Source organism: Hypanus sabinus, chromosome 10 (genome assembly GCF_030144855.1).
Source record: "Hypanus sabinus isolate sHypSab1 chromosome 10, sHypSab1.hap1, whole genome shotgun sequence".
Lineage (NCBI taxonomy): Eukaryota > Metazoa > Chordata > Chondrichthyes > Myliobatiformes > Dasyatidae > Hypanus > Hypanus sabinus.
This window is the reverse complement of record NC_082715.1, coordinates 55,703,473-55,716,229: the sequence shown is the minus strand read 5'-3', so window position 1 is coordinate 55,716,229 and position 12,757 is coordinate 55,703,473.

The window sequence follows — 12,757 nt, the reverse complement described above, 5'->3', positions numbered from 1 at the left end:
AAACAGCAGCCTGGCTACTGAGTTCCTGTGGTCTAGATGGTCCAGAGCAGGCTAAAAAGCCAGACGAATTGCATCTGCTGTTGATCTGTTGTGCCAGTAAGCAAATTGAAGATCAGGTCATCTCTGAGGCAGAAGCTGATCTGCATCATAACCAGAATCAGGTTTATTATCACCGTCACGTGCTGTGAAATTTGCTTACTTAGCAACAGCAGTACAATGCGATACATGATAATATAGAAAGAAAAAACTAATTAGAAAAATCAATTACAGTAAGTACATATACACATATTAAATAACGCAGAACAGAAATAATATATAAAAAAGTGAGGTTGTGTTTGTGGATTCAGTGCCCCTTTTGGAATCATATGGCAGAGGGGATGAAGCAGTTCCTGAATTGCTGAGTGTGTGCCTTCAGGCTTCTGTTCTTCCCTCCTAACAGTAACTATATGAAGAGGGTATTCCTGGGTGATGGGGGGTCCTTAATAATGGATGCTGCCTTTCTGAGGCACCTTTCTTTGAAGATGTCTTGGATACTGTGGAGGCTGCTACCCGAAATGGAGCAGACTAATTTTACAACTTTCTACAGCATATTTCAAACTGTGCGGTAGCACCCACTCACCACACTTCCTCCACCCCCACCATATTGACAGTGATGCAGCCTGTCAGACTACTCTCCATGGTACATCTATAAAAGTTTTTGAATCTTTTAGTTGACAAACCAGAGCTCTTCAAACTCCTAATGAAATATAGCCACTGTCCTGTCTTCTTTTCAATTGCATCAATATGTTGGGACCAGGTTAGATCCTCAGATAACTGGACACATAGAAACTTGAAAATGCTCACTGTCTCCACTTGTGATTCCTCTATAAGGACTGGTTTGCGTTCCCTTGTCTTACGCTTCCTGAAGTCCACAATCAGCTCTTTTGTCTTAATGACATTGTTGCTGTGACATCACTGAACTAGCTGGCATATCTTGCTCCGTTATGATCTCTCATCTCCATCTGAGGTTCTACCAACAATGGTTGTATCATCCACAAATTTATAGATGGTATTTGATCTATAACTAGCCACACAGTCATGGGTATAGAGAGAGTAGATCAGTGGGCTAAGCACACACCCCTGAGATGCGCCAGTGCTGATCGTCAGCAAGGAGGATACATTATCACCAATCCATACAGATCGTGGTCTTCAGGTTTGGAAGCAGAGCATCCAATTGCAGAGGGAGATGCTGAGACCCAGGTTCTGTAACTTATCAACCAGTACAGTGGGAATGATGGTGTTAAATGCTGACCTATAGTCAACGAACAGCATCCTGACATAGGTGTTTATGTTGTAGAGATGATCTAAGGCCATGTGAACAGCCATTGAGATTGCAGCTGCTGTTGACCCATTGTGGCGATAGGCAAATTACAGTGGGGCAGGTCTCTATGCACTTCACTACAGTCAATGTAAGTGCTACTAAGTGGTAGTCATTGAGGTTGAACATGTCCATGAAACATGTTTTATTTTTCTCAGATCTTTAGTACTTGACCAGGAGCAGACATCTTTCATGGATTCACCATCCTGAAGGATGCCCTAACATTAGTCTCAGAGACCGAAATCATAGGGGCATCCAGGAATGTGGGACCTTATGTGGGTGTGTTCTCCCTACGAAAGTATATATAAACATTTTAAGCTCGCTCAAGGTAGCTGTCACCTATGCTACTCAATCTTACCTTATAGGAATTTGTATTTTGCATGCCCTGCCACAGCCGTTGAGTATGCCATCTGTGATTTCTGCTGTAACAACATGCTGACTCCCCTTGATTGTGCTCATTTTTTAAATGTCTTGCTTTTAAGGATGTTATGTAGCAGTCAGGAAGAATGAAGTTCTTCTTTGCTTCTGTTGACTGGAGTAAATGAGTTCTATTAAAGTAGCTACTTCAACAGCGGAGTTATGCAATCTGTGAAAATGCAACTGTAAGCAAACTTCTGCTATTTCTAATATTTTGTGCTGAGCTAATAAAACAATATTATGATGCAGCAAAATTTCACCATGGGAAAACAAATTCTATGAATTTCTAATGATCAGCATTTGGTAAAATTCCCCCTGTTCACCCCGTGTTGCTTTACAATAGAAAACAATAAAAAAAATTTAGTAAGACAATTTATTAAGCTGCAGTTATGGCAGTCCATCAAGGTGTAATCTTGGTTGCCTTATGTAAATCATAAAATGTTGAAGTTTGGGCCACAGGTAATACCGCACCTATACACTGCACTTCTGTCAGCATTGCCGTGTATGCTGTTGAACATCCCTGACTGGCAATTCAAGTGTTCAGGAATTTAATAAGCTGCGGTAAGTAGTGGACTCAGCCCAGTACATTATCTTCACATTCCTCCCCATCATTGGAAGTATCTACAGTCTATGAACAACTGCCTAAAGACACCATCCTTCATCAAACATCCCCACCATGCAGGTTATGCCACCTATTTGAATCTACCATTGTTCAGGTGGTACAGAAGTTTCTACCATCGGACAAGTGGTTCAATACCACCAGTTTCAAGCACAGCTATTTCCCTTCAACCATTTGGTTCCTAAACAAACTGCCACAACCTTAATCACCACAGTGTAGCTAAGACTACTTTCACAATAAAGTCTGCAGATGCTGGAAATGCAAAGCAACACACACAGTATGCTGGAGGAACTTGGCAGGTCAGGCAGCATCGACGGAGAAGAGTAAACAATTGACGTTTTGGGCCGAGACCCTTCTTCAGGACTTGCTACTAAAATTAACTTTTTTTTTTCTTCTAATCCTATTTGTTCTTGTAAAACTTTCTGTTATTTATGTTTAATTCGTTTTTCCTGTGAGTTTACTTACATGATACCATGATCTTATGATGGTGCTGCAAATACGCCTTCCTTTGCGCTATCAGAATCAGATTTATTATCACCGACATGTGATGTGAGATTTGTTAACTTAGCAGCAGTAGTTCAATGCAATACATAATACAGAAGAGAAAAAATAAAATAAAATTAATAATAAAAATAAATAAGTAAATCACAGTATACATATATTGAATAAAAAAATGTTCAAAAATCAGAAATATTGTATATTTTTTAAATAGTGAGGTAGTACCCAAGATTTCAATGTCCATTTAGGAATCATATGGCAGAGGGGAAGAAGCTGTTTCTGAATCGCTGAGTTTGTGCCTTCAGGTTTCTGTACCTCCTACCTGATGGTAACAGTGAGAGAAGGGTATACCCTGGGTACTCCTAATGAAGTATAGCTGCTGTCTTGCTTTCTTTATAACTACATTGATATGTTGGGACCAGGTTAGATCCTCAGAGATCTTGACACCCAGGAACTTGAAACGGCACACTCTCTCCACTTCTGATCCCTTTATGAGGATTGGTATGTGTTCCATTGTCTTACCCTTCCTGAAGTCCACAATTAGCTCTTTCGTCTAATGACATTTTTGCTGCGGCTCCACTCCACTAGTTGGCATATAAACAGTATATGTGTGTACAAGATAATGAACTTAACATTGACTTGACAGTTAACTGGTGTTCTTCATTAAATAAAACTATTCATGCTGGTAAGATGACATTGAGGGAATCTGCAGACATCCAGATTAGGAAAGAAAGATACATTTTAATAGCTGCTGAAGGGAAAATCTCTTTCCTGGCCTTATTGGACATGATCAGGAAGTTCTGGAAAAGAATACTGATCAGATGAATGTGCATCATACCTCATTGTTGTGCCAATAATGAAAAGTTGACTCCAGCAAACTTTTTCATTTTAAGATATTTTTCTTGTAACAAAAAAATCTGGGAGAGATGACATGAGTATATTGTATCCTTGATTACATATCGCGCAAATCTGGTGGAGTATTTTGTTTTTCATGATGTTTCACTGAGTAGGGCACACCAAGATAATTTAAAATATGTGAAATCAGAATGTAAGGATACAAAATCTATGCATAAAATTTAGCTCAAAGCAATATTTATTTTACATATTTTTGACTACCTTATTTAATGGAGAAGATTAGTGATTACGAATTTTTCTACTTGTTTCAAATTTTAAAGTATAGGATTAAAAACCACAGTGTCACCCAACAAAGGAAGAGGTCATTCAACTATGGATGTGAAAAAGTGATCTATGTAATCTCATGCTCCTTGACTCAGGATTAGTCATACACCAGATGGTCAGGTTCTCTTTACAAGGGATGGCCTTACAAAAATGCTGTACTTGGGAGAGGTCAAGGACATGCACACTGAAAAGCAGCAGACCTGAACCCCTATAATTTTCATTCATGGAGGAAGAAAGCTCTCATTTCTAATACATGTTTTAAATTTGTTGCCTGACTATTCATCAATGGATTTTCCAGCAATATCACCCCTCCCCCACTTCTCTTCCAAATACATTGTATTCTGCACACCAAGATAGTTTGTGAGGATCCCAACAGTTAAAATGTACAGAAAAAAAATGACCAGTAACTTTTTTTTTGCCCCTGGCAGAAACATATTGGACTAACCACAAGTTTGTGTCTGTGCAAACAAGTCAAGTACAAGTTGAGAATCTTGTGTCTTTATGCAGAGCTTTGAAATTTTGTGCTGCTGCATCGAGTGTGAACTGGGCTGGGTAGGGCTGCGTAGTATGGGGGGTAAGTGATGAATAGGATCTCAAAGATGGCAAGATGTTAAAGGCAATTTTATGCAACAGCAGGAAATTACCTGAGGATGGAGTTGAGAGGTCACATAAGGCACCAGAAGGGACAACAAATTTATGATAAATGCTTTTAGAAATAGGGAAATTACAAAGAGATAAAAGCAGAGTAAATTTCAGGTGAGATACAGTATTAGAACACTAGAGTGTGCAAATTTAACAACGTGAATATGGCGTTGCCAATCACAGTTTTAGGTTACATTCAAGTACAAGACCATAAGATATAGGACTAGAATTAGATCACTTGGCCCATCGAGTCTGCTGATCATGGCTGATCCATTTTCTTTCTCAGTCCCAATCTCCTGCCTTCTTCCCAAATCCATTCATGCACTAACTAATCAAGAATCTATCAACCTCTGCCTTAAGATACACCTAATGACTCCGATGCCTCTGGCTACGAATTCCACAGTTCCACCAGTTTTTGCCTAAAGAAGTTCCTCCTCATCTCTAGTCTAAAAGGACACCCTGCTATTCTGAGGCTGTGTCCTCTGAATGTAGATGCCCCCAGCATAGAAAGCATCCTCTCTGCATTGAGGTCATATAACATTTGATGGGTTTGAATGAGGTCACCCCTCATTCTTCTGAATTCCAGTAAGTTGAGGCCCTGAGCCATCAAACACTCCTCATATGACAAAAGTTTCAATCCTAGAATCATTTTTATAAACCTCCTTTGAACCCTCTCCAATGTTAGAACATCCTTTCATCGATAAGGGGCCCAAAACTGCTCACAATATTCCAAGTGAGGCCTCAACAGTGTTTTATAAAGCCTCAACGTTACATCCTCCTTTTTATATTCTAGTTCTCTCAAAATGAATGCTAACATCACATTTGCCTTCCTCACCAGACTTAACCTGCAAATGAACCTTTGCAGAATCCTGCATGATGACTCCCAAGTTCCATAGCCCCTCATATTTTTTTAACATTTTCTTTCCATTTAGAAAATAGTCTATGCTTTTATTTCTTCTACCAAAGTGCATGACTATATACGTTCTGACACTGTATTCTATCTGCCACTTCTTTGCCCATTCTCCTAATCTAAGTCCTTCTGTAGCCTCTCTGCTTCCTCAAGACTATCTGCCCCTCCACCTAACTTTGTATTGTCGCAAACTTGGCTACAAAGCCATCAGCTCCATCATCCAAATCGTTAACATATAATGTAAAACAAAGCAGACCCAACACAAACTCCTGTGGAACACCACTAGTCACCAGCAGCCAACCAGAAAAGGCTTTATTCCCACTCTTTTCTTCCTGCCAGTCTGCCAATGCTCTATCTGTGCTAATATCTTTCCTATAATACCATGGGCTCTTAATATAGAGCAACTAACATGATCATATTTGTGCTAGTCAGGTATTTACTAATTGATTTGAGAGCAAATGTGCCATGATGTGCAATTCAAGTAATTGAGCTTTATATTGAGAATTGGTTGTGATCAAATACTCCAAATAAGTGCTCACAGGATGAAAAATTTTAAAGAGGGAACCCAATTCAGCAGCTAAATATATATGGAATATTAATTGACCTATTTAATCCTCCAGAGCTGAACACTACTCTGCACCATATAAGGACATATTGTAGGCAAATGTCACTCCTTATTGAATGCATAGAAACCTACAATATGTAGCAAATAAAAGTAGATATGACTGGTAAACTTCACATTGTTGATTTACTCTCTGTGCATATTATATGAAGACATGTTGCTTTGGCTTGACTATGGCAATATGATTCAGCTGCAAAACATTTGGGTGGGAATTCCATTTACTAAGTTAGCATTCATTGATTGCCAAAAGTGTTATGTGAAAACAAATGCATTTCCATATTATCAAGTCAATGGTAGAAAGCAAAAACAGTTTGAAGTTTTGCCTTAATCTGTTTTAAGCACACTGGGCTGACTTTTCCCAAGTGAGAGTTGTCGAAGTCTGACCATTCCAATTGGCGAACTGAGGTGGGGACTGGATTTCCTCATACCTGATGTGAAATGTGGAAGATTAAGTACAGAGTGATTCAGAGAACATTATATGGGAGAATTACCCCTTGGAGCCCGTGGTAGGTCAAACCCAGTGCAAGAGCTGGAAACACAGTTTTTTCAACACGGCTTGTTAAACAAAGGTTAGAAAGGAAAAGAAAAGTTATATTTTTAAAATATCTTACCTTTATCAAAATGGGTTTATTTATTTATAGGTGATTTCATGTGTCCTCAGTTGATTTCATTTAAAAAAATATATTTAATAGGTTTTTGAATATTTATGTATTCTTTACTTCACTTGTAATGTTTTTAAGTATCTGAATGTCAGACACATATAAAAGCTATTAATATGAATGAACATTCCTATAGCTAGCAAAACTCTGCTACCAGCTTTGCTGACTTGTTATATTGTGTTTGAGGACCAGCTGCTGTCTGGACCACACCTCTGGACTCTGGTGTGAGAATGGATAGACTCTGCTTGGTGATTCCAGATAGAACAACTGAATTAACAGGGTTTGCTCCATTGACTAGGAGTTTTTAGGGACAATCTGGGAGGATTTTCAACTAAACTCCGTAATGGGAAATTAACATTGCCCAGATTCAGGTCAACTTTGTCATCTATTCAATAAGCATAGTACATAGAAAACCTATGACACAATACAGGCCCTTCAATGCTGTGTCAAACATGTACTTACTTTAGAAACTACCTAGGGTTAGGGTTACCCATAGCCCTCTATTTTTCTAAGCTCCATGTCTCTATCCAAGAGTCTCTTAAAATACTGTATCATATCTGCCTCCACCACCATCATTGGCAGCCCATTCCACGCACTCACAACTCTGTGTGTAAAAAACTTACTCCTGACATCTCCTCTGTACCTACTGTAACTTTGCCTTGTCTTTAAGCTTTTTGATGAATTACCAGCTCCTGAAATTAAGATTGAATTCCTTTAATAGTAGGAAGTTATGGAAAATTAACAGGCAGCATATTGCTGTACCGTCCAAGATTTTCCATCCATCAATGGAAATTGAGCAGAGCCTCATGTTGTTCCAATAAGTCACTCAGTGTACTTGAAGCCATGCTGGCACTGGGCCTCAGCTAAACCACTTGAGATATCTAAGGTCTTTTTATATGTGCATCATTCATTACTGGAGAAAAACAGACTCTCCTATTTTTCATTAAAAGAGGAATTTCACTCCCACATATATATGCAAAGCTCATGAGCACAAAAGAAGTGATTACTGACTATTCCTTTTCTGTGTTTAGTCAGGCAGACTTTAAATTGATCGATCTGAAATTAAGCAAGCATTGATTTGAATGTCCTTTAGCTTTTCAAAGCAGAGCGATAAATATATTCTTCAAATGATGCATTCAGTGAATAGCTTTATACAAGAAGCTTTGGTTAGATAAATTGTGAATGAAAGATTCAATGGTTTAATTCTGTTTAGATACAAAAGATATTTTAAATAGTAGTTTGGGCACATGAAGGGAAGCAAGAATTGATTGTGCAATACAAACACAAAGCACCAACAGTGTGACACTAAACAGACATCTCTGAGTTGGTTAACCCAGCTCCTCATCATAGTGTTGTATCCTCAAGTGGACATACATTGCATGAAATTTAATACATGAGGACACATACAAATGAAATCTACAAGAAGGATGGCCTAATCTCAAACAGTATAATCAAAATTCAATCAGAAACTGAGACAAATTGTATTGTAAACTGTATGGAAAATCTCCTTGTGTAGCAGACCTATATTAACATGCTATGTTGATGCTATGCTGTGAAGTGTATAGCATTTTAGACAACTAACTTTCATAGTATCATTGAGTCATAGAGTCCTACAGCACAGAAATAACCCTTTGGCCCACCTAGTAAATGACGAACTATTTTTCTTCCTGATGCTAACAATGTGTACTTGGAGCTTAGCCCTCCAAACTTCTCCCATCCATGTACTTACCCAAACTTCTCTTAAATATTGAAATCAAATCCATGTCCACCACTTCCACTGGCAGCTCTTTCCATACTCTCAGCACCCTCTGAGTGAAGAAGTTCTCATTCATATTCCCCTTAAACGTTTCATATTTTACCCTTAACCCATGACCTCTTATTGTAGTCTCACCCAACCTTGGTGGAGAAAGCCTATTTGTATTTACCCTGTCTGTGCCCCTCATAACTTTGTATAACTCTTCCAATTCTCCCATCATTCTCCTGCTCTCTAGGGAATAAAGTCCTACTCTATTCAACCTTTCTCTATAACACAGGTCATCAAATCCCATTATAAATTTTATCTGTACTCTTTCAATCTTATTATAATCTTTCCTGTAGGTAGGTGACAAGAACTGCACACAATACTTCAAATTAGGCCTCACCAATGCTTTGTACAATAATTAAGCAATTCACCATTAACCCTCACCCTTTCCACCTGAAATAAAATAAAGCTACATCAGAGGAATTAAATCCGGGGGAGTTAATGGACTTAAAATCATTTTGTTCCCTTCTGCCCCTTCACCAATTTTCTAGTCCATTGAGATTGCAAACATGGACAGTTGATAACAGGAGGAAATGGAATGAAATTTAGTTTAGGCTTGATGATGTCATCAATGCTACAATACTATTTCACTGTAGTTAGTGTGTGGTGTGTGATGTGGTGGGATGGGGTGGAATGTTCAGAAAAGTTTTGGGGAGACAGCATGGTGACTGAAAGAATTAATTCCATGTTTCATCATGTTTTTGCCTTGGAGAAGATTTGTCAAGGAGCAGGAATTCTTCTCCAGGACTTTGATATCTCTACTTACTCAACTCCTACCTTCTCATGGTGACTGTTTGCTTGGGTTCCTGGTGGAATCTCAGCACTCTCACTCTCTCTCTCTCTCTCTCAAACACACACGCAAGCGCACACACACAAAAGAAAATCTACTTTTTGACAGCTACGAAACCAACATCTGTCTTCCAAAGTGTCCAGTTATACCCAGTCTACAAGAAACACATCATTCACAACTGTCCCAGTCTATTCCTATTATGAAAATCATGGTAGGAGGTCTCAATGGTACAATGACAAAGTTACTTGTCCAAAACCTACTCAATGATACCTAGTTTGGGTTCTGTAAAGTCTGTAGTCCCTTCAGACTTTATTGCAATCTTAGTACGAATGTAGATACGAAAACTGAATTAAGAATGGAATATATGTGATTGCGGTTGATATCTAGTCAACATATCAAGCAGCCCTACCAAAACTGAAATCATTGAGAACTAAAGGGAATGCTCTCTAACAATGGGAGACATCATAGTAGGCAGAGAAGAAGGACTGTTGTGGTTGTTGAAAACCAAATGGCTCACTACCAGGATAAAACAGCAAGTGTTTCACTTGGCAATGTTTTGGACCAAACGATCTTTAGCTGCTTGATTGTATTTTAGATTAGATGTAGAGCTGGTTAGCAATGACTGCAAGATGTTCAAACCTGTTTGGAATTGCACAGTTCATGAGACAGTTTATAAGCACCTGTAACATCACATGGATAATAACTATACAAAGGACTGTTTTAGGGCAAGCAATATGAAGATCTTAAGCAATATCTTAATGAAGATGAATATATCCAAATAATATACAATTTGCAGTTTTTTCATTTGTTGAGTGACTGAATCTAAAAGGCTAACTGTTGCTATTTCAAAAGGGAATTGGATAGTCATTTGAGGAAAAATAATTTTCAGAATAGCAGTGGAAGACTGGAGTTCTCCCCAGTAGGACTCAGTGGGTGGAATAATATCCTTCACCACTGCAGTAGTCTTACCTAAGCCTATGGCTTATATTCATAAAAAGTAGAATTTTTCTAACAGTCAATTACCTCCAGAGGTTTGATATTTTCAGTTCTTGAATCGTGTCCAGATGCCCATTTTGTGACTGAAGCATGATGGTGAAATTTACAAGTGCCTATAAAAAGTATTCACCGCACCCCCCTCCCCTGGAAGTTTTCATGTTTATTGTTTTACAACATTGAATCACAGTGGATTCAACATGGATTTTTGACAGTGTTCAACAGAAAAGACTCATGTCACAGTGAAAACAGATCTCTACATAGTGATATAAGTTAATTACAAATATAAAACACAAAATAATTGATGCATAAGTATTCACCCCCTTTAGTATGACACATCAAATCATCATTGGTAGAGTCAATTGATTTTAGAAGTCACATAATTAGATAAATGGAGATTTGTTTTTTTGAGACCTGTGTGCAGGCAAGGTGGTACAATTGATTGCAGTAAAAATACAATTGTATCTGAAAGGTCCAACTGCTAGTGAGTCAGTATTCTGGCAAAAACTACACCACAAAGACAAAACAACACTCCAAGCAATTCTGCAAAAAGGTATTTGAAAAGCACAGGTCAGGAGATGGATACAAGAAAATGTCCAAGTTACTGAAGATCACTTGTAGTACAATTAAATCAATCATCAAAAAATGGAAAGAATATGTCACAGCTATGAATCTGCTTATAGCATGTTATCCTTAAAAACTGAGTGAATGTGTAAGAAGGGGACGAGTGAAGGAGGCCACCAAGAAACCTATGACAACTCTAGAGGAGCTACAGGCTTCAGTGGCAAAGATGAGAGAGACTGCACATACAACTGTTGCCTGGGTGCTTCACCAGTCACAGCTTTATGGGAGAGTGGCAAAGAGAAAGCCACTGTTGAAAAAAAACTCACATGGAATCTTGGCTCAAGTTCACAAGATTCTGAATACTCTGTAGGATACTCTGAAGTCAGCTGGAAGAAGGTTCTATGGTCTGATGAAATCAAAATTGAGATTTTTGGCCATCAGACTAAACACTACACATCATCAAAATCACACCATCTCCATTGCAAAGATTTCTTTTCCAGGAAGACAATGACCCCAAGCATAAAGCAAAGCTACACCAGAATAGCTTAAAAACAACAAAGTGAATGTCCTGGGGTGGCAAAGTCAGAGTCCAGAGCTCAATCCAATTGAGAATTTGTGGCTGGACCTCAAAAGGACTCTTCACTCCTGATCCCCATGCAATCTGATGGAGCTCGAGCAGTTTTGGGAAGAAAAATGGAGAAAATTGCAGTGTCCAGATGTGCTGATAGAGACCTATCCACACAGACTCAAGGCAGTAATTGTTGCCAAAATTGCATCTATTAAATACTGACTTGAAGGAGTGAATACTTATGCAATCAATTATTTTGTGTTTTATATTTGTACTTAATTTAGGGACTTTGTAGAGATCAGTTTTCACTTCAGCATTAAAGTCTTTTTCTGTTGATCAGTGTCAAAAAAGTAAATTAAATCCCCTGTGATTCAATATTGTAAAACAATAAAACATGAAAACTTCCAAGGGGGTGAATACTTTTTATAGGCACTGTAAATAAGGACTGTGTTGGCACGTGGTCAAGTAGTTAAGGCGTTGGTCTAGTGATCTGAAGGTTGCTAGTTTGAGCCTCAGCTAAGGTAATGTGTTGTGTCCTTGAGCAAGGCACTTAACCACACATAGCTCTGTGATGACACCAGTGCCAACTGTATCGGCCCTTGCCCTTCCCTTGGACGACATCGGTGGCGTGGAGAGTGGGACTTGCAGCATGCGCAACTGCTGGTCTCCCATACAACCCCGCCCAGGCCTGCACCCTGGAAACTTTCCAAGTCACAAATCCAGGGTCTCTTGATACTAACAGATGCCTATAAATAAGGACTAAATCTGTAACTGGTTCGTACCTCAAGACCACAGCCCTGAGCTGGCACTCTGGGTACATTTTCAATATCCAGCCTAATTTGAGACCCATTTATAAATCTTCCCTAATATTATGCCACAACTACAAAATTAAACATTTAAATTACCTAGATACTGTATGTCCTTGGGATACATCCCATCATCTTAGCTCACATCACTGTACCTTTCTCAATGTAAGCATTGATGTATTTAAATCAATGCTTCTTCTTTACTAAGTGACTGTTCAATCATTCCACAACTTCTAACTCTATTTTATTCTGCCTGAACTAGTCATCCTTCCTTGACCCTGAAGCAGCAGGGTAATCCAAATCATCCTTCACAGTGTGAAACAGGAATGACA